Source organism: Gossypium arboreum, chromosome 8, assembly GCF_025698485.1.
Source record: "Gossypium arboreum isolate Shixiya-1 chromosome 8, ASM2569848v2, whole genome shotgun sequence".
Lineage (NCBI taxonomy): Eukaryota > Viridiplantae > Streptophyta > Magnoliopsida > Malvales > Malvaceae > Gossypium > Gossypium arboreum.
Genome location: NC_069077.1, coordinates 71,324,610 through 71,352,232, shown reverse-complemented (window position 1 = coordinate 71,352,232; position 27,623 = coordinate 71,324,610).

Sequence of the window (27,623 nt, the reverse complement as noted above, 5' to 3'; positions counted from 1 at the left end):
GTCTAGGCTGTGTCAAAATTGTAGGGTATACTAACTTTAATTTGAAGGGTACCGCAGAGGATGCACAGCTGTGTAACATGACTGTGTGTCACACATGGCTAAGTCCTCTATTGGTGGCATGGCATGAAACGGGATATCTCAGAGTTCGTTTCTAAATGTTTGATTTGTTAGCAAGTTAAAGCTGAGCATCAGGTACCGTCTGGTTTATTGGAGCTGATTTTGATTCCCGAGTGGAAATGGGATAGAGTAACCATGGATTTTGTGTCAGGATTGCCCCTATCTCCGAGTAAGAAAGATGCAATTTGGGTTGTTGTTGACCGATTCAAAAAATTAGCTCATTTCATTCTTATACGAACAGATTATTCACTTCGTGAGCTCGCTGAGTTGTACATCTCTGAGGTTGTGAGATTACACGGAGTACCTGTTTCTATTGTTTCGGATAGAGATCCGAGGTTCACATCGAGGTTTTGGAAGAAACTGGAAGATGCACTAGGTACAAAGCTACATTTTAGTACCACGTTTCACGCGCAACCAGATAGTCAATTCGAGCGAGTTTTTCAGATACTCGAAGATATGTTGAGATGTTGCATTCTTGAGTTTAAAGGTACGTGGGAAAAATATTTGCCATTGATTGAGTTCGCGTATAACAATAGTTTTCAATCGAGTATTAAAATGGCACCTTACGAAGCTCTATACTGTCGTAAATGTCGAACACCATTGTATTGGACTGAACTAAGCGAGAATAAGATTCATGGGGTCGACCTGATTAGAGAAAAAGAAGAGAGAGTGAAAGTGATCCGCGATAGTTTGAAAGCAGTGTCAGACTGTCAGGCATTATACGCAGACTTGAAAAGAAAAGATATTGAGTTTTAGATCGTGGATAAAGTGTTTTTAAAAGTATCTCCATGGAAAAAAATACTTTGATTCGGTCGTAAAGGCAAATTGAGTCCAAGATTCATCAGGCCATATGAGATTGTCAAGGGAGTTGGACAAGTTGCTTATCGGCTAGCATTGTTGTATGAGTTAGAAAGGATTCACAATGTATTTCATGTATCGATACTTCGACGATACACATCTGATCCCTCACATATTATTTCTCCGACAGAAGTTGAGATTCAACCAGATTTATCGTACTATGAAGAACAGATTCGAATTTTAGCTCATGAAATCAAAGAGCTGAGAAATAAAAGAATAGCATTAGTAAAAGTGTTATGGCATCAGAACGGGGTAGAAGAAGCTACGTGGGAAACCAAGGATGCTATGACAAAGCAATATCCAAACCTATTCGCTGGTAAGATTTTCGGGGACGAAAATCCCTAAGGGGGGAGAGTTGTAATAGCTCGGTTTTAGTTAAAACAAAACAGTGATTTTGAGATCACAAATTCGATGTCAGAAAATTATTTTAATATTATTTTTGGTGTTAACAACATGTATGTGTGAAAAATTCGTGAGTTAATTTTATTGTTTAATAGCTCAATTTCAGAAAAAAGACTTAATTGCGTGAAATACAAAAGTCGCATTCCATTTGTTAAAAATGCTTAATTGTCATGGCTTATTAATTGAAAGCTTCTTATGTTGATATTAGACCATGGATAGTGAGAATGGACATAAATGGGCAATTATTAAGGTGATTAAATGGATTAATAACAAGGTTAAATTTGTAAATTGGTTATTAAGGTATATTAAATAAAACCAAAAGAAAAATGATGCGTTATCATCAACATCTAGCCGAAAATACAAAGAAGAAAAGAAGCTAAATTAGGTTTTAAGCTTTAGGCACTTGCAAGCTTGATTTGGTAAGTGTTTTAGCTTGGTTTTTGATGATTTTTATGTTTCTGTGATCATTACTTTGAGTACTAGCTAGCCCGTACCCTAATTTCTGAAATTGTTGACAATTTTGTGAAATGCCATTGATGAATTCATGTGTTCTATGATGTTTGATGATGAATTATGAAAGCTTGTAACACCCCAAACCCGGCCTGGACGTTATGACCGGATCTGATGCGCCACATTGATGCGTTCAAAACATTCCGTATTACTTAGTTTGGAAAAGCTGAGTTGGTGTTGTAAAAGACACTTTTAAAAGTAGGTTAAAGTGAATGGAAGCTGTGCACCAGGTAAGAAACCAGGAAAAAGAGGAGGTGAGTCCGTCGGACTGCTTAAGTACCAAGCTCTCTTCGAATCCAATCCTAGACATGCACACCGCCATTGCCACACTCTAACATCTTGTATAATTTTGAGAAAACCGTTTGATTATGACCATCTTAAGAAAATGATTAAGGTTGCAAATCGTTTGCTTAAAATATTTATCTTTCTTGGAAAACATTTATTTTGCGGAAACTTTGCGCATCATCGTGATCTTTTTAAAAACAAGTAGATTTTATAAAACGAACTCTAGTGCTAGCCAGTTTAATAATCCCCAAAATATAAGTAATTAAAAAGAGCGACCTTATTACAACTTTAAGCATAATAAAAATAATCCAAAATAAATGCTAAACTCATTTAAAATCGGCAATCAATCTTCATGGCCACTCTGAATCCCTTGACTCCAAGTCCACCAATTCTAGGGCTCACCGCAAGGATGGAAGAGGAAGGGTGAGTTTGGGAAAACTCGATGTATCTGAAACCCATCAAAGCCCAATTCAGCTCGAGCCCATTGGGCTTGAGCCCTATTCAGATAATAGTACACGATGGGTCAAGCCCTTTTCGAATCTGATAGTAAGGCCTTAGCCCTTTTTACATAACAGTGTGGCCCATAGGCCCGATTCGATAATATGAGTAACAACGGTAATAATGAATGCAAGCCCATCCGGGAGACTACTCAACCCACCAACCGCTACACTTGCCTCGTACCAACCCTACACACCATGTGGGAATATCTCAACCCACCCACCCTACACACCACAGTTAAAGCAACGCCACTCAAATTCGATCGATTGAGGCAAAGCCTCCAAGACGTGGATGAACCGCTTTTAGTACTTCCTCCATTAATACCCCAATCCCATGCAATGAGATATTAATAAATGCATATCATGCAAAATACGTAGTAATCAATCAAGCGATTCACCAATTTAAAACCCTAGGGGTATATCGGTAATTTTGCTCTTTAGGGTAATTTGGTAATTTTGCTCTTTAGGGGTAATTTAAGTGATCTACGCTCTTGCACAAGCTAATTCAGTAATTTTATCAGTTTTATGCAATTTGATTCCACCATCTACCTAACAGGCTAATTTGCCCATCTCTTACCCATATTGGTCCGTAAGCCCATTGGGCCCAGTTTTGGCCCATCAAGCCCCTTTTTCCGAAATACACTAAAACGTCATGCGAACGTGCTTACCACCTTGCGGTGCAAGATCTAACAATTACTCTATGACTTGAGAGCATTCGCATACCCACATGACCATGAAATGCTTAGGAATTTAGCCATTTCGCTTTTGCTTATTGAACTAAAGAAGGGTGTTAAGTACACACACGATTTGCGACGGTAATCTGAGATCTCTTCCGATATCCTACAATTGATTAGCACGAGTGCTTATTTACAAACCATAATCACTAAACTCCAAAACTTAACTCACCCATGATCGAACCATGTCCCTACAAGCCTTTGAAATCTTACCTTTTGCCAAAATCGATAGCTAGCTCCGAATCCGATTGCTCCAATGATTCACGCTTTCAATCCAAAACTTAAGAAGACACTAATCATTGACAGAAAACATCAGTTAAAAACCTTTAGAGCCACATGCCCAATTCGACAACCTCTCTATATTTTAGGGACTTCGGCTTTTCCTAACTTTGTAAAATATAACCAGATCTGAGATGATGAACACTTACCCTTACTCCTTTTTGATCTCCACGCAATGCAGTGCAGATTTATCTTTCAAACGATGGTAAAAACTTGACTCCCGGAGTTCTGAAGTTTCGGCTATAAGCCCCCAATTCTATGGTTTTTCGACTTTTGTGTGATGAAGGAGATGATAATGTGGGGCTACAACCTTGAAGTAGAATTGCGGTCAGGAATCCATGATTAAGAAAAGATAATTTGTAAATTAATAAAAGCAAAAGAACATAGGAGAACACGGCTTTGAAGAAATCGGCTGGCGGTGATCACGGTTTTCGGCTTTTATGGATTCGACAAAAGTGTTGATGAATAGTAGGTATGATGAATAGTTTGAAGAAGAAAAGATAGAGGAAGAAGAATAGGGAGGTGGTAGTTTGACTAGAGAGGAAAAAGAGAGAAAGAACAATCCTAAGGTGTAAAAGCGGAAGAAAACGGCACCAACAATACCTAAGTGCTGAAATACTACCTCATAATCCCCCCGATTTTCCCTCTTCAATTCCCCATTCGGCTAACTCTAGCCTCATCCCAATCCTTAAATCTCTCCCTTATCACTCCTTAATCCAAGCGGTTAAACCGATCCAACTCCCACCGAACTCCAACACTTACCCTCCCGCACTAAAAATAAATGCATCTATTTGCCAACAAAGGGAATCGAACCTGGTCTTCCCCAACACTTACACGCCACCTTCATAGCTCCCTAGTGGCGTCCTTAGCCACTTTACCAAAGGCTCATTTGTGTCATAACTTACGCAGTTCTTCTTAAAAGCCCACTTAACCAAATCTCCTATTCACTTAAAAATCCCACCTTGATATTTTACCGTGTTTAGCTTAGTCTTGGGCCTTCTAAAGGTCTACTAACACATTTAAACATAATTCCAATATTTAGAACATGAAAATTTCAAGATTTACTAAAAATCACAAAAACCCAAAAAAAATCCCGAAAATCAAGGCATTACAACTAATATTTTTTTTCCTTTCCGATAATAATAATAATTTTATAAATATATCTAATAATAAAAATTTCAAATATCAATAATACAGTAAATAATAATAATTTTCATAAAAATTTTCAAACATACATACAGTAATATTTTTCTAATAATAATAATACTAATTAAAATTTCATAAAAATTTAAAATATCCGTAATAATAAATACAGTAAAAATTTTCTAGTGGTAATTTAATAAAATAAATTTTTTTTCTGAAACGATAATATTTAAAACTTCCTAATTATTCAGGTTTTCTTCTATTCGAATCCCAGACTCAAAACCCAACTCTTCTAGGCCCCAAATTCAGGATGTTACAACTCTACCCTCCTTAAAAAAATTTCGTCCTCGAAATTTCAAACTATCAACTAACTGTATTACTCAAGTCAAACCACTATGCTTTCACTACGTACTCTGATTAAAAATAATTCTTAGTACGACCCAGAACATCTAATTACCGAAATAAAGAAACGTTTATCAGGCACGCATACAACTCGTAACATATATTTAAATAAAACAAACTTGGCAATCCCGAGCTCGATGCTCCTTGGACCCACATCTACGACATGCTCCTGTCTTCCTATGGCATTCACCCGAATGACGTCCGTTGCAGTCTTTGCAGATTGGATAGTTTGGTCGTGCCTTAACATGTTTCACGAGAATGAGGCTTGGTTTTCGAGAACTAGAATCCTTCCTTTTCTTACACTCCAAGCACCCGCTTTAAGCGCTTCCCTAATTTCCTTAATTTTGTATCCAATACTTCCTCTACCACTTTCCTTACTAACTCGGCGATGCCTCGGTACCAAGCTCGAGTTACCGCTACCCAAAGTTGGCGAGACTTTGCTTACCCAGAGAATCCATATCAATGCTCTACATTACCAAGTACACATATCAAATAACTACAAAGGTCTCAAATATTTTACTATTTATTCACATGTCTTATGCGAGATAGTATTTTCAAGTTTCTATTTTCACGTAATCATAGCCTAGCTACTGATCTCGGTATTCTAGAGTTTTTAGGGTTGCCCTAGTTATAATGTCATGATATGGTCTCGTTCTATCTACAATAATATCTTAATACAATGTAATATGAGGAATGTAAATACTTACAGACTTGGTGCAGGGATTCAAGGTGTGCCACTTCCTTATCGATCCATAAAACCCCATGCTTTAGAAAAAAGATTTGCTTTGAAGATACTTTTATTTTAAAACTATTGATTTAACCCGTTTAACAAATAGAAAAACTTGAACATCTTGAAAATCTTACCATTTCCAAAAATACCCTTCTTAGGCCCAAGTTTTTGAAAAGATTTTGGGACCGATCCACGGTAGAGTTGTTGCAACCTAGGCTCTGATACCACTAAATGTAACACCCCAAACCCGGCCTGGACGTTATGACCGGATCTGATGCGCCACATTGATGCGTTCAAAACATTCCGTATTACTTAGTTTGGAAAAGCTGAGTTGGTGTTGTAAAAGACACTTTTAAAAGTAGGTTAAAGTGAATGGAAGTTGTGCACTAGGTAGGAAACCAGGAAAAAGTGGAGGTGAGTCCGTCGGACTGCTTAAGTACCAAGCTCTCTTCGGATCCAATCCTAGACATGCACACCGCCATTGCCACACTCTAACATCTTGTATAATTTTGAGAAAACCGTTTGATTATGACCATCTTAAGAAAATGATTAAGGTTGCAAATCGTTTGCTTAAAATATTTATCTTTCTTGGAAAACATTTATTTTGCGGAAACTTTGCGCGTCATCGTGATCTTTTAAAACAAGTAGATTTTATAAAACGAACCCTAGTGCTAGCCAGTTTAATAATCCCCAAAATATAAGTAATTAAAAAGAGCGACCTTATTACAACTTTAAGCATAATAAAATAATCCAAAATAAATGCTAAACATATTTAAAATCGGCAATCAATCTTCATGGCCACTCTGAATCCCTTGACTCCAAGTCCACCAATTCTAGGGCTCACCGCAAGGATGGAAGAGGAAGGGTGAGTTTGGGAAAACTCGGTGTATCTGAAAACCCATCAAAAGCCCAATTCAGCTCGAGCCTATTGGGCTGAGCCCTATTCAGATAATAGTACACGATGAGGTCAAGCCCTTTTGAATCTGATAGTAAGGCCTTAGCCCTTTTACATAACAGTGTGGCCCATAGGCCCATTCGATAATATGAGTAACAACGGTAATAATGAATGCAAGCCCATCCGGGAGACTACTCAACCCACCAACCGCTACATCGCCTCGTACCAACCCTACACACCATGTGGGAATATCTCAACCCACCCACCCTACACACCACAGTTAAAAGAAGCACTCAAATTCGATCGATTGAGGCAAAGCCTCCATCGTGGATGAACCGCTTTCGATACTTTCTCCATTAATACCCCAATCCCATGCAGAGATATTAATAAATGCATATCATGCAAAATACGGTAGTAATCAATCAAGCGATTCACCAATTTAAAACCCTAGGGTATATCGGTAATTTTGCTCTTTAGGGTAATTTGGTAATTTTGCTCTTTAGGGTAATTTCGTGATCTACGCTCTGCACAAGCTAATTCAGTAATTTTATCGGTTTTATGCAATTTGATTCCACCATCTACCTAACGAGCTAATTTGCCCATCTCTTACCCATATTGGTCCAGTAAGCCCATTGGGCCCGTTTTGGCCCATCAAGCCCCTTTTTCGAAATACACTAAAGCGTCATGCGACGTGCTTACCACCTTACGGTGCGGATCTAACAATTACTCTATGACTTGAGAGCATTCGCATACCCACATGACCATGAAATGCTGAATTTCGCCATTTCGGCTTTTTAAAATTGAACTAAAGAAGGGTGTTAGGTACACACGATTTGCGACGGCCCTCTTGAGATCTCTTCCGATATCCTACAATTGATTAGCACATTGCTTATTTACAAACCATAATCACTAAACTCCAAAACTTAACTCACCCATGATCGAACCATGTCCCTACAAGCCTTTGAAATCTTACCTTTTGCCAAAATCGATAGCTAGCTCGAATCCGATTGCTCCAATGATTCACGCTTTCAATCCAACACTTAAGAAGACACTAATCATTGATGAAAAACGTCGATTAAAAACCTTTAGAGCCACATGCCCAATTCGACAACCTCTCTATATTTTAAGGACTTGCTTTTCCTAACTTTGTAAAATATAACCGGATCGAGATGATGAACACTTACCCTTACTCCTTTTTGATCTCCACGCAATCTGTGCAGTTTATCTTTCAAGCGATGGTAAAAACTTCGACTCCGGAGTTCGAAGTTTGACTATAAGCCCCAATTCTATGGTTTTTCGACTTTTGTGTGATGAAGGAGATGATAATGCGGGCTACAACCTTGAAGTAGAATTGCGGTCGGGAATCCGGGATTAAGAAAAGATAATTTGTAAATTAATAAAAGCAAAAGAACATAGGAGAACACGGCTTTGAAGAAATCGGCAAGCGGTGATCACAGGTTTTCGGCTTTTATGGATTCGGCAAAAGTGTTGATGAATAGTAGGTATGATGAATAGTTTGAAGAAGAAAAGATAGAGGAAGAAGAATAGGGAGGTGGTAGTTTGACTAGAGAGGAAAAGAGAGAAAAGAACAATCCTAAGGTGTAAGCGAAGAAAAGCGGCACCAACAATACCCTAAGTCTTTGAAATACTACCCTCATAATCCCCGCCGATTTTCCTCTTCAATTCCCCCATTCGGCTAACTCCTAGCCTCATCCCAATCCTTAAATCTCTCCCTTATCACTCCTTAATCCAAGCGATTAAACCAGATCCAACTCCCACGAACTCCAACACTTACCCTCCCGCACTAAAAAATAAATGCATCTATTTGCCAACAAAGGGAATCGAACCAGGTCTTCCCCAACACTTACACGCCACCTTCATAGCTCCCTAGTGGCGTCCTTAGCCACTTTACCAAAGGCTCATTTGTGTCATAACTTACGCAGTTCTTCTTAAAAGCCCACTTAACCAAATCTCCTATTCACTTAAAAATCCCACCTTGATATTTTACCGTGTTTAGCTTAGTCTTGGGCCTTCTAAAGGTCTACTAACACATTTAAACATAATTCCAATATTTTGAACATGAAAATTTCAAGATTTACTAAAATCACAAAACCCAAAAAAATCCGAAAATCAAGGCATTACAACTAATATTTTTTTCCTTTCCGATAATAATAATAATTTTATAAATATATCTAATAATAATAATTTCAAATATCAATAATACAAGATAAATAATAATAATTTTCATAAAAATTTTCAAACATACATACAATAATATTTTTCTAATAATAATAATACTAATTAAAATTTCATAAAATTTAAAATATCCGTAATAATAAATATAGTAAAAATTTTCTAGTGGTAATTTAATAAAATAAATTTTTTTTCTAAACGATAATATTTAAAACTTCCTAATTATTCAGGTTTTCTTCTATTCGAATCCAAGACTCAAAACCCAACTCTTCTAGGCCCCAAATTCAGGATGTTACATTGGTGCTTGATATACATGTTTTGTAAAGTGATTTTGAGTAAAAGTGCATATTAGGGATTAAATTGTGAAAAATGTAAATTGAGGGGTTAAATTGTGAAATAAATGAAAAATATGGGTTACTGGGGACCTATAGAGAATTCAACTAAGCATGGGCTTTGTTAAATTTTGTGTAATTTGTGTTTTTGTGGTTAAAGGACTAAATTGAATAAATGTGGAACTATAGGGGCTCAGTGTAAAAATGCCTAAATATGTGTTTGTGGACTAAATTGAATGTGTTGTTGAATAAAAGAGTTAAATTTGATTTTATTTAGATCAAGAAAAGAGGAACCCGGTCAAGGCAAGAGCAAATACTCAATTAATCGACTAGTTTCATCATTTTTACGTCCAAGGTAAGTTCGTAATTATGTTTTTAATGCTTTAATAATGGATAAATTTTATATATGCAACTACGAATGCGTACGACGACAAATCGACTATGTTTGGCACTTAGTGTGCGTTTCGAGATAGCTTCGGCTATATAGAGCCCTTAGTGTACAAATTGGAATAGCTTCAGCTTTATGTGGCTCAAAGTGTGCGATACCGAGATAGCTTCCCTTTAATGTGATGGCACTAAGTGTACGATATTGTTATAGCTTCGGCTAAACATTTATGAACTAAGTGTGCGAGTTCTTAAAGTATTCAAATATTTCTGAACGATTTAACGTATTGATCAAAGAGGTGAGAATGAAATAAATAAATAATAAGGAAAGTAGAGGTACGTATGATACCTATGTGGTACTTGATACTATGTGTAGGAAGCTTGATGAATTTGTATATATATGATAAATGGTTATGGATTAGAATTGAATGATGATATGAGAACTACTAAATGTTTATTAATTTATGATTTGTATATTATAAACTGTAGAGTATTTTTGGTACGAACTTACTAAGCTATGAAGCTTAATGTGTGTTATTTGTCTTTCTTTTATAGAGTATCAAAGCTAGCTCAGAGATCAGGGATCATTGGGAACCATCATCACATTATCGACTACTTGTTGGTATTTTTGGATGCTTGTAATTATGGTATATGGCATTTATAGGCTAGTGAGTTGATGATATGTTTTGAATTATGAATTAAGCCACTGATTTGGCTTACTTTTGGTTGAAAATGTTGTTATGTATTTGGTCATTTAAGTTGGCCTAAGTGATGTGTTTGAAAGGTGATTTTTGTTATGTGTATAATGCCTTAGATATTGGCTTGTTTTGGATATGTTTGATCAGTTGTAGTTATAGCTAAATGGTATGTTTTAATTAGGGAATTGAGTAATTGAAATGGTTGAGAATAGATGGCATGATATGTGTGCGAACTGGTATGTTTTAGGCTGCCTATAAGTGTATGAAAATGGTTCCAAATTGGTTGCTATGTAGGCATGAGTAGGGTGGCAAATTGGCTTTTCAAATGGCCTATTTTAATCCACACGGGTAGAGACACGGGTGTGTGTCTCAGCCGTGTACGACACGGCGCTATGTTACACGGCCATGTGTCCCCTAGGGTACCCTTTCAAATTAAGGCAATTTACCCTACAGTTTTGACACGATATGGACACACGAGCGTGTCTATTGACCGTGTATGCCACACGGGCTGGCACATGGGCGTGTGGCCGGCCGTGTGACCCAAGTCAGTAACCTCCCTTAGATTTAACATGGCTTGGCAGATGTCATCAACCATGTGGTGCAAGTTAGTATGTATGCCCTGTTTTCACACGGCTTGTGATACGGGCGTGTCTAGTAGCCGTGTGAGGCACACGACTAGTTCACACGGGCGTGTGACCCTAAAAGGTTTTAAAATTTTATAAGTTTCTCAAAGTTTGTGAATGTTATCGGTTTAGTCTCGAACCACTTCTAAGCATATTTAAAGGTCTCAGAGAGCCTTATAAGGGACAATGTGAACGATTTGATTGTATGTTGATTATGAATTGTATATGTATGACTTATGTTATGATTGATCGGTAATTCATTGTAATCCTATTCTGGCTACTAATACGGGTTAGAGGTGTTACATCAGTCGTGCGAAGGACACGGCCACAGTACAAGGGCATCTGCCCAGGCCGTGTGAAGTTTGCAGTTAATTTTTGGAATTTAATTTGCCACACAGCCTAAGCACACGGGCGTGTGTCTTGGCCATGTGACCCTACTTGTATTGATGATATCATAAACAGAGAGTTACACGGGCTAAGGACACGGGCGTCTGCAACCACACGGCCTACCCACATGGGCGTGTAACCCTGTTTTATGAAAATTTTCTATGTTTTCCCAAAGTTTTCTAAAGTTATCGGTTTAGTCCTAAACTATACCCGATGTATGTTTTGGGCCTCTTAGGCTCATATAAGGGACAATTTGCATATGTATGAATGGATTTATTTGGAACCAAATTTTTATGGCCTGATTTTGTATGTTGCTCGTGATTAAGTCCGGCAATACCTCATATCCTATCCCAACGTCAGGCACGGGTAAGGGGTGTTACAAAAAAAGTTACAATTTTAACACTGAAATTTTCAAAAGCTTTTATTTAAGTAATCGAAACTATTAATGTGGATGTTATATGGCTTTCTCTATCTACATTACCTGCACCAATCAATAGCTCTCTTTCACATTCCATTCTACAATTCAATTTCTTTTTTTATGAAACAACTTTAGACGTCACGAATTTGCAAATCAAAATTCAAACAGTTTTTTCTTTGATCTTTGACACGGACCGTTAGATCGACTTGGATCTAAGGTATGTTATTCTACTCGTAGATGATTACTGATTGACAGTATCGATAATCCAATCACTACTTGGTGCTCACCGGTGAATTTTTTTTTTAAATCAACAGCCCGGTGACTTAAATAAAAACTTTTAAATAGTTTGGTGACTTAAATGAAAACTTTTGAATAGTTTAATGATCAAATTGTAACTTTTTGTAGTTAAGTGATCAAAAAAAATTATCCATAATTTACTGACTAATGATATAGTTTACTCTTTTTTTTTTTATAATTTGGACAATTTTAACTTGACAAAAGATTAGTTGAAATGATGTCTGGATTTACACTATCTCAAATTTGATCCATAGTCATCTTTATATATATTATATAAGCTTTATTATAAAAAAGTTTGGTTAAAATATGGAGTTAGTTCTTATAAAAATTTGATATTTTGTCACATCCTGAAAATCGGGTTAGTGAAACCAAGAGTGCTCATGTTCTGTTTTTGAATTAAAGTTGTGAAAATTTTGTCAAGTGAGTTGATTCAACTTAGTGGATAGGTGTTGGGGTTGTGTGTCTGAGGTTTTGGGTTTGAATCCTTTCCCTTAGATTTTTATTATTTTTGTCTTAACCCCTATCCTTGAAAGTCTGGTTTAAAAATCATTTTCACTTAATTGATGATAAGAATGAGCTTGCTAGTTTAATGGTAAGGCTTTAATTTACCCTTTGATCTTATGTTTAGATCCTTATGCATGCAAATAAGAATATTTTTGCTCATTTCTTGCTTGTGTCGTCTGTGTTAGAGATTGTGTTAAATTCAAACTCTAGAAAATCTAAAAAGTGGTCAGAAAATCAACTTAGATAGGCTTCCATTTGTTTAAATTTTATTTTTATTTTATTTTATTTCTAAGATAATCTTTCCAAAAGTTTCTCTCTCCCACTTTCCCTCTTGGCCGTTCCACTTTGCCCATTTTTCTCTCATGTCAGATTTATGTTCCCTTTGCTTTCTTCCTCTCATTTGACACAGTAATGAATAAAAAAAGAGAAAAAAATACCTTTTGTCATAATTCTATGATTAAAAAATACCTTTTTCCATAATTCTATGATTTTCTTTCAAAGATTTCCTTTTTTTTTTGTTGTATACCTTTTGATTGTTCGTTGACACTTTTATTTCGTGGTATTCTTTGCGAGTTTGAGGAAGTTCGGTAAGGTTTTGTTTTGTTGTGTCATATCATTATTGAGATTAGGAAGCAAATTTTTGGATTAATTGTTTAGTATTGTTAGGAGGAGATCGAGAAGCAAACGATTTTTCATTGGGAAGCTAAGGATTTTGGACTTGTCGCTACCGTGTAGGACACTAGATTTGTCACTAGTGGGATTGCTTCAGAAAATAGTAAGGTGTGTTGCAGAAAACCTACTATCGACGTCACATTGCCATGTGGACCACAGTTTGTGTTATTTGGGCCGTGTGGGGCACACAGGAGTGGTCAGTTGGGCTGTGTAGGCCACACGGACATGTGGAGCCCTTTTCTAGAAATTTCACTTAGGGTCGTATTTATCTATGATGCTTATTTAGCCACTCCGTAGGGTCGAAATTGTAACACCCCTAACTCGTATCCGTCCCCAGAATAAGGTTACGAGGCATTATCGATCAATCACAACATAAATCATACATTTGTACAATCATAACTAAAATCCATTCATCTCAATCATTTTGTCCCTTATAAGGTCCTACGAGACCTTAAAACATGCTTAAAAGTGGTTCGGGACTAAAAAGATAACATATGTAAACTTTGAGAAACTTATAAAATTTTTTAACATTTAAAGGTCACATGCCCGTGTGAACAGACCATGTGCCTCACACGGCTACCAGACACGCCCATGTCATAGGCCGTGTGAAAATAGGGCATACATACTGACTTGCACCATACGGCCAAGGACACGCCCGTGTGCCAGGCCGTGTGAAATCTAAGGGGGTTATTGACTTGGGTCACATAGCCAACCACACGTCCATGTGCTAGCCCGTGTTCCACACACAGCCAGTAGACACGCCCTTGTGTTTAGGATGTGTCAAAACTATAAGGTATACTAACTTTAATTCGAAGGGTACCTAGGGGACACACGGCCATGTAACATGACCGTGTGTCACACACGACTGAGACCTCTATTGGTGGCATGGCATGAAACGAGATATCTCAGGGGTCATTTCTAAATGTTTGATTTGTCAGCAAGTTAAAGCTGGGCATCAAGTACCGTCTAGTTTATTGCATCCGATTTTGATTCCCGAGTGGAAATGGGATAGATTTGAAATGCATAAATTTCAAATGCATTAACTCATCAACTTATCATCAAGTTTATGCCTCAAAATCAATCCACAACATATCATTTTTCAAGCATTAACTTACCAAATGGCAACTAACTACTTGAGCAACCATATAAGCATACCAAAACATGAGATAACTTATACATCATATGTTACTCATCAAGCACATGATTCAAGCCAACTTAAATGGATAAAAACACATCAACATTTACATTATTAACAAGCTAAATCACATGGCTAATATCATAGCTCAAAACATACCAAAATGACACTAGCCTATACATGCCATGTACCATATTTACAAAGCTTCAAAAGTACCAACAAGTAGTCGATAGTGTGATGATGGTTCCCGAAGATCCTCGATGTCCAAGCTAGCTTCGAAAGTCTATAAAACATAGAAAGAACATACAAGTAAGTTTTAAAAGCTTAGTATGCCATATACAAATAAAGCTAACATATGAATCAAAACATTTCTATCAATAAGCCAAGTACAAGTAAACACATAAAGATACACAAACCTTCCTCAATGAATACATATTCATTTTCTCATGTAAACTTATCAATTACTTCACTTTCCAATATTCGTATAAATTTCATACGTACCTGAGTCATTTAACTCATTAATACATTCTTTCTCGACTTGTCTTTGCCCGTTGAACGATTCGAAATAGTTAAGGATACTCAGAAATCACATAAGCTTGTACAATGCCATATCTCAGATATGGTCTTACATGTTATCACATATCAATGCCACTGTCCTAGACAGGGTCTTACACGTAATCTCAATACAATGACAATGTCCCAAACATGGTCTTAAATGTAATCTCATATTGGTAACCTAATGTCATGACATTAGTATCCTATACTATTCCTAAGTTTCGTACGGGACTTTCAGATATCGTAACTTCATCGATTCTTACTCATAAGTGCTCGTTCAAAATTTATAACTTTCCATGACAAGTAAACACGTGTAATTCAATTTAAAGACATTTATTTTCATATAAACTTAACTCGTAGTCGGAATAGAGGAACCGAATCGACTATTCGATAACTTTCGATTTCCCTCGATCTAAATCTGATTTCTTTCGTTCTTAATCTATATAAATTCAAAATTAACTCTTTTATTCCTCAATTCATTCGATTTAATCCAAAACACACAATTTGGGAAATTTTACATATTAACCCCTATAATTTCATATTTTCTCAATTTAGTCCCTATTTCATAAAAACAAAATTTACAAAAATTTCAACTAAACCCAACCAGACTAATATCTATAGACTCCATAAAAGCCCATATTTATCAATATTTCACAAATTTAACCATAAATTTTACACTTTTCACAAATTAGTCCCTTTTATGCAATTTCACTAAAAATCACTTTACAAAACATGATAATCTATCAACAAATACTCATTTTATATCATTAAACATTCAAGAACACATGAATTCATCAATGGAAACTTTTAAAATCATCAAAACTTTCAAAAATTGAGGCATAGGCTGGCTAGTACTCAAAGCAACGATCACAAAAACATAGAAATCATCAAAAATCGAGCTCGAATCATACCTCAATTAAGCCACACAAGTGCTGAACCCTAAATGAGCTTCAAGATTTCTTTCTTTTCTTTATTTTCGGTTATGGATGATGAAAATAAAGATGATAATGCTTTTGTTTAAATTTAAGCTTTAATACGTAAATTACAAAAATAACCTTTGTTTAAACATTAATAAATCACCTAATTTAAGGATATTAATGTCCATTAACCTTATCAATGGCATAATAACATCATAAGGACCTCATATTTAACAAACCATAGCTAAAAAACACTTTTAACTTATAGCATGCCACTTTTACATTTTACGCGATTAAGTCATTTTTTTCTCAAATTGAGCTATTAAACGATAAAATTAGCTCACAAAATTTTCACACATATATATTCACATGCTATAAACATCAAAAATAATATTAAAATAATTTTATGACCTCAGATTTGTGGTTCCAAAACCACTGTTCTGATTTAAGCTAAAATCGGGCTGTTACACATATTGTGTAAATAGGACTTGAAAACATGATATCCGATAGTATGATGCTGTAAGTAATGTTGAGAAGGTATGTGATATATATGTGTGCATGAATGATATAATATATATGTGTGTGTGAATGATATACTAATAATTATGATGGCATGTTTCTGTTTTACTATGTTTATATATGATGTCCTGATTATGTTAATTTGTATATCTCTGACTCTGCTATATGACCATGTAACACCCCAAGCCTGGCCTAGACATTATGGCCATGTCCGGAAGTGTCAGAAGGTAGGGGGTTCCAAAAACAGAATCGACTTAATAAAACATTCACATATCATGATTCACAAACATTTATAAATTATTGAAAACATTAATTAATTAGTTAATTTGCCAAAACTCTTATTTATAGCGGAAGCTTTATTCATTTAGATTCAAAATCACAGTCTTGTTTTTAGGAAAAACCATTGTTGCGTAAAAACTGCCATTTTTAATAAAATATTTTAGCATAGTAATTAAATAATCAAATGATTCAAAAACATTTATGAATGTCTTGTGTTCGTGTGTTTGCTACTGGGCATTCTATTTCTCAAAACGAAGGTGCAGGGGACACACGGCCGAATCACATGCCCATGGGGTAGACCGTGTGTGATACACGGCCTAGACACATGCTCGTGTGCCTACCCGTGTAGACAATTTTGAGGCTATTTTCCAAGCCATTTTCCACCCTTATATACTCAAACACATAAACAACTTTAAAGGCACTTGACATGGCATAATTGAGTACTTAGACACAATCAAACAAGTCATGATCATGACACTATCATATCAACTAGTACATACACAAAACACCACACTTTGTCCAGCCTAAGCCTACAAATTCTCATACATTAAGAATTATAAGTTTACTTCTATTTTTCACATTGGGACTTAGTTATCATCGTACCAAGACATCTCAATTAAATCAACAAGTATACATAACCAATAACATAACCCATCATATACACAATCACAAACCACATCTCAAAGGCATAGGCATATGCATACATGTACAAATAGGCTTACAACCCAATAATCAATATGAGCCATATCTCATGGCCATATAAAAAATGAATCATCAAATCATTATAAGCCAACACACTTGTCCAAATTAATATGACACGTAAAAAAAAGACCAAGTCCTCTATACTTTCCATACTCAAAAAGTGAAATCATGAATACCCAAAAGATTAATTTGATAGTGTGAATCGAGCTCCGACGTCCTTCGGTTCCCAAGCTAGCTTGGCGATACTATAAGAAAATGGAAAGGAAGGGAGAGTAAGCATAAAGCTTAATAAGTTCACATGCAATAATAAACAATATTAAGCAATATTAGCATGAATATTATTCAATTTAACTTAACATAAATCACATATTTTTCATCATAGTCTCATAAGCATAACTTTATCATTCTTAATCTTACCAAAAGCTCATCACTTAACAATCTCATTCTTATGAGTTTTTTGTACATACCTGTACCAACTCGTGACTTAACATGCTCTTTCTCGTTTTTAACATACCCATTGAACACTTGGAATACTAAACAGATACACGGAAGGTCCTTGCACACAAGTGCCACATATGTAGCCAAAGTTACCTCATATTTCGTATCACATAAAGGCTCACTCTCGAGCTAATCATGGGTCTGCTCACACAAACTAACGGTCAAAACGTAGCTACACGGGTTGCTTACATAAGCCGTCAGGTATCCGCAACACACGCCGGACTACCTAGCCACTGATAGGATGTACATGACCAGCACTCGGATCACATAATCATATATATATCATATGGGGTCCTAGTGACATGTCACTTGTATCCTATTCTATTCCTAAGGTTCAAATGGGATTTTCTCTCTCTTGTTGAAACTTGTCAAATGTGTTCATCGAATCAATTATACAATTCATACAATATTAATGCATTAAGAATATAATCATAATGTTGCATTATTTACATATGAACTTACCTTAGTACAAAATATGGCTAACTAATTTGATTTAGTCCACAACCTTGTTCTTTGCCCAATCTAGGTCCGGACTCTATTTTTCTTGATCTATAATAGAAAATTTAGCTCATTTAATTACCACATTGTTCAAATCAGTCCAAAAACCATACTTTGGCAAAATTATAGTTTTTCCCCTAAACTTTTACATATTTACAAATTAGTTTTTAGGTTCGTAAAATGAAATGTATCATCAATTCACATTTCTGCCACCATTTTTACAACTTTTACAAACAAGTCCTTTTTAGGTTTTTTTTTTATTGAAAACCACTTTGTAAAAGATGTTCATCACACTTCAAACTTTCATAATCTACCATTAAACATCAAAATACATGCATGCCACACATGGGTCAAACCCTAGACATTAACTCTAGCTCAAATAGATGGTAGAAATGGCTAGATCTGTTGATAACAACTTCAAAAATTTAAAGAACATTAAAAACGGGGCTAGAATGCACTTACAATCAAGATTAAAAGTTGAAGAAACCCTAGCTATGGTGACCTTAGGAATTTCGGCTATGGCATGGAGAAAATGAGCAAATTTTGACTTAATTTTCCCTTTTTATTCTTTTATTAGCCAATTAACCAAAATGCCATTTTTACTAAACTTTCAAATTTTACTTATTCATGCCCATTTTTGTCCATAAAAATAGAAATCGGTTAAATTACTATTTAAGGACCTCTAATTAATAATCCATAGCTATTTCATGCTTAAAGCTTCTAGAATCACATGTTTTGCAACTTTTGCAATTTATTCCTAAAAATCAAATTGGACACTCTATCAACAAAATTTCTTAATGAAACCTTCATACAATCATGAAAACATATCATAGACCTAAACACATTCATAAAATAATTATATTTCTACTTCAGATTTGTGGTCTCGAAACCACTGTTCTAACTAGGCCCAAAATCAGGATGTTACAATTTTAATTTATTCTCGAGATGAGTCCGAGCATGCCGAGCACTTGAGGATTGTATTACAGACCTTGAGAGATAAGCAATTGTTTACTAAATTCAGTAAAAGTGAGTTTTGACTTCGAGAAGTTAGATTTTTGGGACATATAGTTTCAGGTGATGGTATTCGAGTTGATCCAAGTAAGGTTTCAGCTATTGTCGATCAGAAATTGTCGAGAAATGCATTTGAAGTTAAAAGCTTTTTGGGCTTAGCCAGTTATTACTGACAATTTTTCAAAGGATTTTCGATGATCGCTACTCCTATGACCAACCTATTGCAAAAATATGTTAAGTTTGAATGTTCTAAAAAATGTCAGCAAAGTCTTGAAAAGTTGAAAGCATTATTGACTGAGGCACCGGTTTTAGTACAACCTGAGCCTGGAAAGGAGTTGGAAATTTATAGCCACACATCACTGAATGGGTTAGGATGTGTGTTGATGCAAGAGGACAAATGAATAGCTTATGCCTTAAGAGAGTTGAAACCACATGAGAAGAATTATCCGATGTATGATTTGGAATTAGCCGCCATTGTGTATGCTTTAAACATTTGGAGACATCATTTGTACGGTGAGAAATTTCATGTCTTTTCTGATCATAAGAGCTTAAAAATACTTGATGACTTAGAATGATTTGAACTTGCCGCAACGGAGATTGCTCGAGTTATTGAAGGATTATGAGCTGGTAATTGATTACCACTCGAGTAAGACATATGTAGCCACAGATGCGTTGAGTACAAAGATTTTATTACTTTGAAAGAGATGAATACACGGTTGACTTTGTCTGATAATGGTTCGATCCTAGCTGAGTTGAAAGCTAGACCGTTATTCCTTCAGCAAATTTGTGAAGCTCAGAAATGTGACAGTGATTTGTAAGTCAAAAGAGGTCTTTGTGAATCGGGTAGTGATTTAGATTTTCATATCAGATCCGGTGATTGTTTGATGTTCTGAGGCAGAGTTTGTGTACCTAAAAATGGTGAACTTTTTCAAAAAATTCTTTATGAAGCACATAATGGTTGTTTATCTGTGCATCCGAGTAGTATGAAAATGTATAATGATTTGAAGAAATTGTATTGGTGGTCTGGTATGAAACAAGACATTTCAGAGTTTGTTTCAAGATGTTTGATTTTTCAACAAGTGAAAGCTAAACACCAAGTGCCTTCGGGTTTGCTTTAGCCAATGATGGTGCACGAGTGGAAATTGTAACATCCTGAAATAGGGCTTAGTCAGAATAGTAGTTTCGGGACCACAAATTTGAAATCAAAATATTTATTTTGTGATTGTTATGAGGCCTAGAATATGAATATATGCATGTGTTAAAGTTTCATGAAGAAATTCTAAGTATAAGATGTCCAATTGGAAATTAGGGACTAAATTGAATAAATTGCAAAACTTGATTTCTAGAAGCAATTTGTATGAAATTGCTTTATATTATGAATTAGAAGGTCTTGGAGAGCAATTTTTCCAAATTCTAAATTTTTGGACAAAAATGGGCTTGCATGGATGAAATTTTAAAGAAAGGGCATAAGGGTATTTTGGTCATTTGTCATTTTAATGAATTAAAATGGGAAAAATCAAGCCAAAATCAGCCATTTTCTCCTTCATCCAGCCAAAAATTTGGGGTTCTCCATAGCTAGGGTTTCAAGCTTTCCAAGCTCAATAGTAAATGCTCCCAAGCCCCGTTTTTCATGCTATTTTTATTTTTGAAATCTCGATAGCTTGCTCTCTCCATTTCTACCCATATTTCATGATAGGTTTCATGTTTAAAAATTTACCTATGCATGATTGGCTTGTATTTTGATGGATTATGGAGAAATATGAAAGATTAATGTGTATTAAACATCTTTTCCTAGTTGATTTTCATGAAAAACCTTTGTAGGGACTATGTTGCAAAAGATGTAAATGTGCGGTAGAAATGAGAAAATTATGGATAATGTGGGCTACCATAAGAAGGAAAAGTGTTCGGCTAGGCTTGGGTAAGATAGAAAGTGCATGTGTTTCATTATACGAGCCTAGGGACTAAATCGTAAAAATGTGAAAGGTTAGGGGCAAAATGGTCATTTGGACCGGGAGTAGATATTAAACTTGAAATACATAATGTATCGTATTAATGAGTTAATTGTTTTGATATAGACCCCGAGGAACAAATTTCGGAGGTCAATCGTGGTAAACACAAGGTTTCGGAATAACCGAAACATAACTCCGAAAAGAATACCAAGTAAGTTCGGATAACTTAAAGTAAACCCCTAATATGCATAATTGTATGATTTATGAATGCTTGATGATTGCATTTGTTATTGGTATGAAATATCATAGAAATGCATATTGATGATAACATGTGAAAAATATCTCGGTTGAGGTTGACAAAGGGAATTCGATGGATAAACCCTCATTGACATGTGAACTGAGATCTTGCATGTGTTGCAGTAAGGATTTAGCCCAGACAGGTAATCTGAGATCTCAAGTATGTAAAGGAATCTAGCCCGGACGGGAGTTCCTTGAATGATCAAGCCTCTTGAAGAATATGTGTGCATGATGGATTCAGCCCGGCCGGGTAATCCGATTAGGGTTTGAATTTAGCCTGTACTGGTAATTCAGATCCGAGCTCATTAAGGGTGTTGTCGTTATAAGGGATTTAGCCTGAACTGGTAATCCCAACATCACTTTATGAGTTCATATAATGGGGGATTTAGCCTGGACTGGTAATCTTGCCATATGATGTGAGGTTCGTGGGAGTGTGTATATGAAATGATCATTCGTATGAATAGACGGATAATGGGTATTCCATCGAGATTTCCTAGAAATTTAACGAGATTAATGTCGTATATATATATGTGAATGGAATGTTGAATGATGAGCTCATCTGGTTAAATTACATGATACATGATTATGTGACTAATCCATTGATTGAGTATATGTTATAGGAAATCATTTCATAATGGATGATTTCATGGTTTAAGTGTAGATGTATGCTAATTACTCGGTAAGTTTAGTTTCTGGTTATTCGAGCTTACTAAGCATGAAAATGCTTACCCTCTCTCTTTTCCCTATTTTACAGAGCTCGAGGACTCATAAGGATTGGAACACGGTTGGAGAAGCAACACACTATCAACTAGTCAAGCTTTGGTATAAAGACACTTCTATTTTGTTGATGGCATGTATAGGGCTTTGAGTATTTTGTCATATGTGTCATTTGAATTACCAAATGAAGGCATGTAAATATGTACTCATCTTTTTGTATAAGGCCATGGAAATGGGCATATTTGGAAGTAGGCTATGACCTGCCTTTATATGCATGTTTATGTTCTTATATGATGGGTTGCTACAAATGGCAATGAGTTCAAAAACGAGCCAAATTTTGAATGTGCTACAATAACATAAGAACCCATAAATACTAGATGGGAAATAACCTTTTTGTATGAAACCAATAATATGAGGTTTCCATACAACTAACTTCATCAAAAACATTTACAAGTGTATAATCATGTTTTACTTTGAATTTGGTATCTATTAATAAGAAGAAGTAGAAAGGGGTGACTAAAGGCTTGGAAAAAAGCCTATTAAGGTCCACATGGTTAGACACATGGGCGTGTGGTATGGCCGTGTGTCCCCTGCACCTAAAACTTTAAGTCAAATTAGCACACGGGTAGGACACACGGGCGTGTGTCTAGGCCGTGTTAATTTAACAGAATGCTCAAGTTTTGGACACGGGGTGAGCCCACAGGCGTGTATCTTGGCCGTGCCTAAAAGTCAGTGTTGCCCACGGGTTAAAGGCATGGACGTGCCCTAGGCCACACGGGCGTGGGTGACCACATGGCCCATCATACATGGGCGTGTGACATTTCTAAATAAGGAAATTTTCTAAAGTTATTAAATGTTCCCGGTCCTATCCCAAACTATCACTATGTATATTTAGGGCCTTGAAGACCCATTTAAGGGGCAAGATGTGAATGTCTAAAAATTTCAAATCTGAGCTAAACCTGGTTAGTCGATTCAGTATGTTTTAAATGTAAAGTTCCAGCAATACCTCGAATCTTATCCTAATAACGGATACGGGTGAAGGGTGTTACAAAAATGGGATAGGATTACGATGGATTTCGTAACAGGTTTGCCTTTGACTCTGAAAAAGAAAGATTTTGTATGGGTTGTGGTTGATAGACTGACGAAATTGGCTCATTTTATACTAGTACGTACTGATTACTCACTTGATAAGTTAGTCGAATTGTACATTTCGGAGATTGTGAGATTGCACGGAGTACCTATGTCTATTATTTTGGATAGAGATCCGAGATTCACGTTGAGATTTTGGAAGAAGTTACAAGAGGCTTTGGGTACAAAGTTGAACTTTAGTACCACATTTCACCCACAAACTGATGGTCAATCTAAAAGGACGATTCAGGTACTTGAAGATATGCTCTGATGTTGTGCTCTAGAATTCGAGGGTAGTTGGGAAAAATATCTTCCATTGCTCGAATTTGCATATAATAACAGCTTTTAGTCGAGTATCAAAATGGCACCTTATGAGGCATTGTATGGCCGCAAGTGCCGAACACCTTTGTATTGGACCAAGCTTAGTGAGAAACAGATTCACGGGGTTGACTTGGTTAGAGAAACTAAAGAAAAAGTGAAGGTGATCCGTGATTACTTGAAAGCTGCTTCCAATTGAAAAAAGTCATATGCAGATTTGAAAAGAAAAGAGATTGAGTTCCAAGTTGGTGATAAAGTTTTTTGAAAGTATCTCCGTGGAAGAAGATTCTGATATTTGGTTGTAAAGGGAAGTTAAGTCCACTTTTCATTGGGTCGTATGAAGTTATTGAAAGAATAAGGCCAGTGGCATATCGGTTAGCCTTACTGACAGAGTTAGAAAGAATTCATAATGTGTTTCATGTGTCGATGTTGCGATGATATCATTCCAATCCTTCAATGTGATCTCTCCAACGAAAATTGAGATTTTACCGGATATGACGTATGGTGAAGAAGCGATCAAGATCTTAGCTTGGGAAGTTAAATAGATGAGAAATAAAAGTATAGCCCTAGTGAAATTTTTATGGCAACGACATGGGGTCGAAGAGGCTACGTGGGAACCTGAGAAGGCTATGAGAAAATAGTACCCAAACCTATTTTCTGGTAAGATTTTCAAGGACGAAAATCCCTAAAGGGGGGAGAATTGTAACAACTCGATTTAGGGCTAGTCAGAACAGTGGTTTCGAGACCACAAGTCCCACATAAAAAAAAAACATTTTTATTATATTTTTATGGTCTACAGTTTTACAGAATGATTTCGTGAAAATTTCGTTCGAAAATTTTGACGTTTAGGCACACAATTTAGTCGAAAGGACTAAATTATAATAAGTGCAAAAGTTTAGTTCTACATGTTAAAGGTGTCCAATTGCTATGGGATTTTAGTGATTTGAGAAAAGGGCATTTTGGTCATTTGGTTAATAAAAGAATAAAAAGGGAAAATAAAGCTAAAATTTTCTCATCTTTCTTCAACCTTGGCCGAAACTTGGATGAACACCATAGCTAGGATTTTGTCATCTTTCAAGCTTGATTGTAAGTACATCCTAGCCTTGTTTTTAATGCTCTTTATGTTTTTGAAGTCGTATTCACCAAATCTTTCTATTTCTACCATTCATTTGAAGTAGGGATCATGTTTAAAATTTTACCCATGCATGTGTTTTGATGTTTTATAGTAGAAAATGAAAGTTCGATGTGTAATAAACAACCTTTACTAAGTGATTTTTTATGGAAGTACATAAAATGGCCTAATTGTAAAAAGTTATAAAATGCATAGTAAAGATGTGATTTGATGAATAATGTGGGCTAATATGAGTATTTATATGGTTCAGCTAGGCTTGGGTAACAAAGAAATTGAATAGATTTCATTTTACGAGCCTAGGGACTAAAATGTAAATATGTCAAAGTTTAGGAGCAAAAATGTAATTTTGGCATAATTCAAGTTTTGGACTGAATTGAGTAATGTGATTAATAAATGAGCTAAATTTGCTATTACAGATCAAGAGAAATGAGGTTCAGACCTAGATCAGGGGAAAAATAAGTATTTGACGATTAGGTCAATTTCCTACTATTTTTGTACCGAGGTAAGTTCTTATGTAAATAATGCATTGCCTTAATTATATTTTAAATGCTTTACTATTGTATGAATTATGATGGACTATTGAGCGTGTTCGAAAAAGTTACGACAAGCGTGAAATCCCAATTGAACCTTAGGAATAGATAGGATACAAATGTCATGACATTAGGATTATCAAAACTATGTGTAAGACCATATCTGGGATATGGCATCATTATGAGATTTCGTGTAAGACCATATCTGGGAGATGGCATCGATATGAGATGTCGTGTAATACCATAGTTGGGATATTGGCGTCGAAACGAGATCCCATATAAGACCATATCTAGGATATGGCATTAGTGTGGCACTATGTGCGCTAGATACCTGAGTATCCTTTAGTATTCCAAGTGGTTCAATGAGAAATTCAACGAGAATGTAAAAGTTGTGAAAGACTATGGTATGTTGTAAATTGGTGTAGGTATGTACATAAAACTCATGCTTAATGAGCTCAATATGTGAGGAATCCCTTGGTAAGGTTGTGATTGAGTAAGTTTGATTATGAGATTTAAAATGACATTTATGTTAATTTACTTCAAGTTAATTGTATGTTAAATGTGAGTTTATAATGCTTATAATTTGCATGGGAACTTACTAAGCTATATAACTTATTCCCTTTTCTTTTCCCTTGTTTTATAGTGTCACCAAGCCAGCTCGGGGATTGGAGATTGTCAGAGATCCAGTCACACTATCAACTTATTATTTTGGGTACCAATGATTTTAACGTTTTGAGTTATGGCATGTATAGGAACTTGGTTATTTTGTTGTGTCATAATTGATTTGGCCTAATGTGTTGGCCTATATTGGTTAATAATTCATTTTGTAAATGGCCATATTAAATTGGCTAATATTGGTTTAAGTATTTATGCATATGATGAGGTTTTCATGGAACTGGAAGTTTGCATGATTGAATTTGATAAGTATGTGATGTTTGTATGTGGTAAATGGTAGCATCTGAATGATGTGTGGATGTCTTGATTTTGGCTGAATTGGTTGAATATAATTGCTTGGATTGGTGTTATTTCTTGTTGTGTAGGTGTATGCATGGAGGGGTGACAAAATGGCTTGGTAAATAGCCTTATTTTTGTCCACACTGGTAGACACACGGGCGTGTGTCTAGGCTATGTGTGACACACGGCTTGCCCCATGGGCTTGTGTTCCGGCCGTGTGTCCCCTGCACCTTAATTATTGCAAAACAGAATGCTCAGAATTGAGCACAAGGGCAGAGACACAGGCGTGTGTCTCAGTCGTATGAATGACACGGCCTCAGGCACGGGTGTGTGCCCTCGGCGTGTGAAGTCTGCACTTATTTTATGAAAAATTATGAAAATTAAATCGACCCACGACCTAAGCACACTGGCATGTGCCTTGGCCGTGTGGCTTTAAATTTTTCATGGGTGACAAACAAAGAGTTGCACGGGTTAGGGGCACAGGCTTGTGTGACCACACGGCCTGCCCACACAGGCGTGTGGCCCTTAAAACATGAAAAATTTTCTAAGTGTTGTGAAATTTTTCAAAGTTCTCGATTTAGTTCCGAACCACTTCCAATGCATGTTTTAGGCCTCGTATGTTCGTTATAGGAACAATATGAATGTTTATGAAATGTTTTAAATTTGGATGGAAATTTACATCTCGATTTTGTATGTTTGCTTAAGTTTAAGTCTGGTAATGCCTCGTACCCTGTTCCGGTGACAAATACGGGTAAGGGTTGTTACATATATCTGATCTGGAAGTTTAACTGCAACTCTGGTGGCATTGTCCACAATTATCTATTGGTGTGTTTTTGGATGGATGAGTCCTGAAGAAGTCTAATATGGTGTGTAGTAGAGTTGGGTAGGAAGTTTTTTGAAAAAATTCATTATGTTTTCTGAAAATATTGCATCGGCATTATCATGCAGCACAAAGTTTGTAATTCAAGTTTGGTGAAATTCTCTGTGACATTTTGAACTGTTTATTGTGCTATTTGTGTTTCTGTTTAAGTTTAGTTACACACTAAACTTATAGCTCACCCCGCTTCATTCCACCATTTCAAGTAATTGATAGGATCAGGATTTGGCAGTGTTTAGGAACTCAG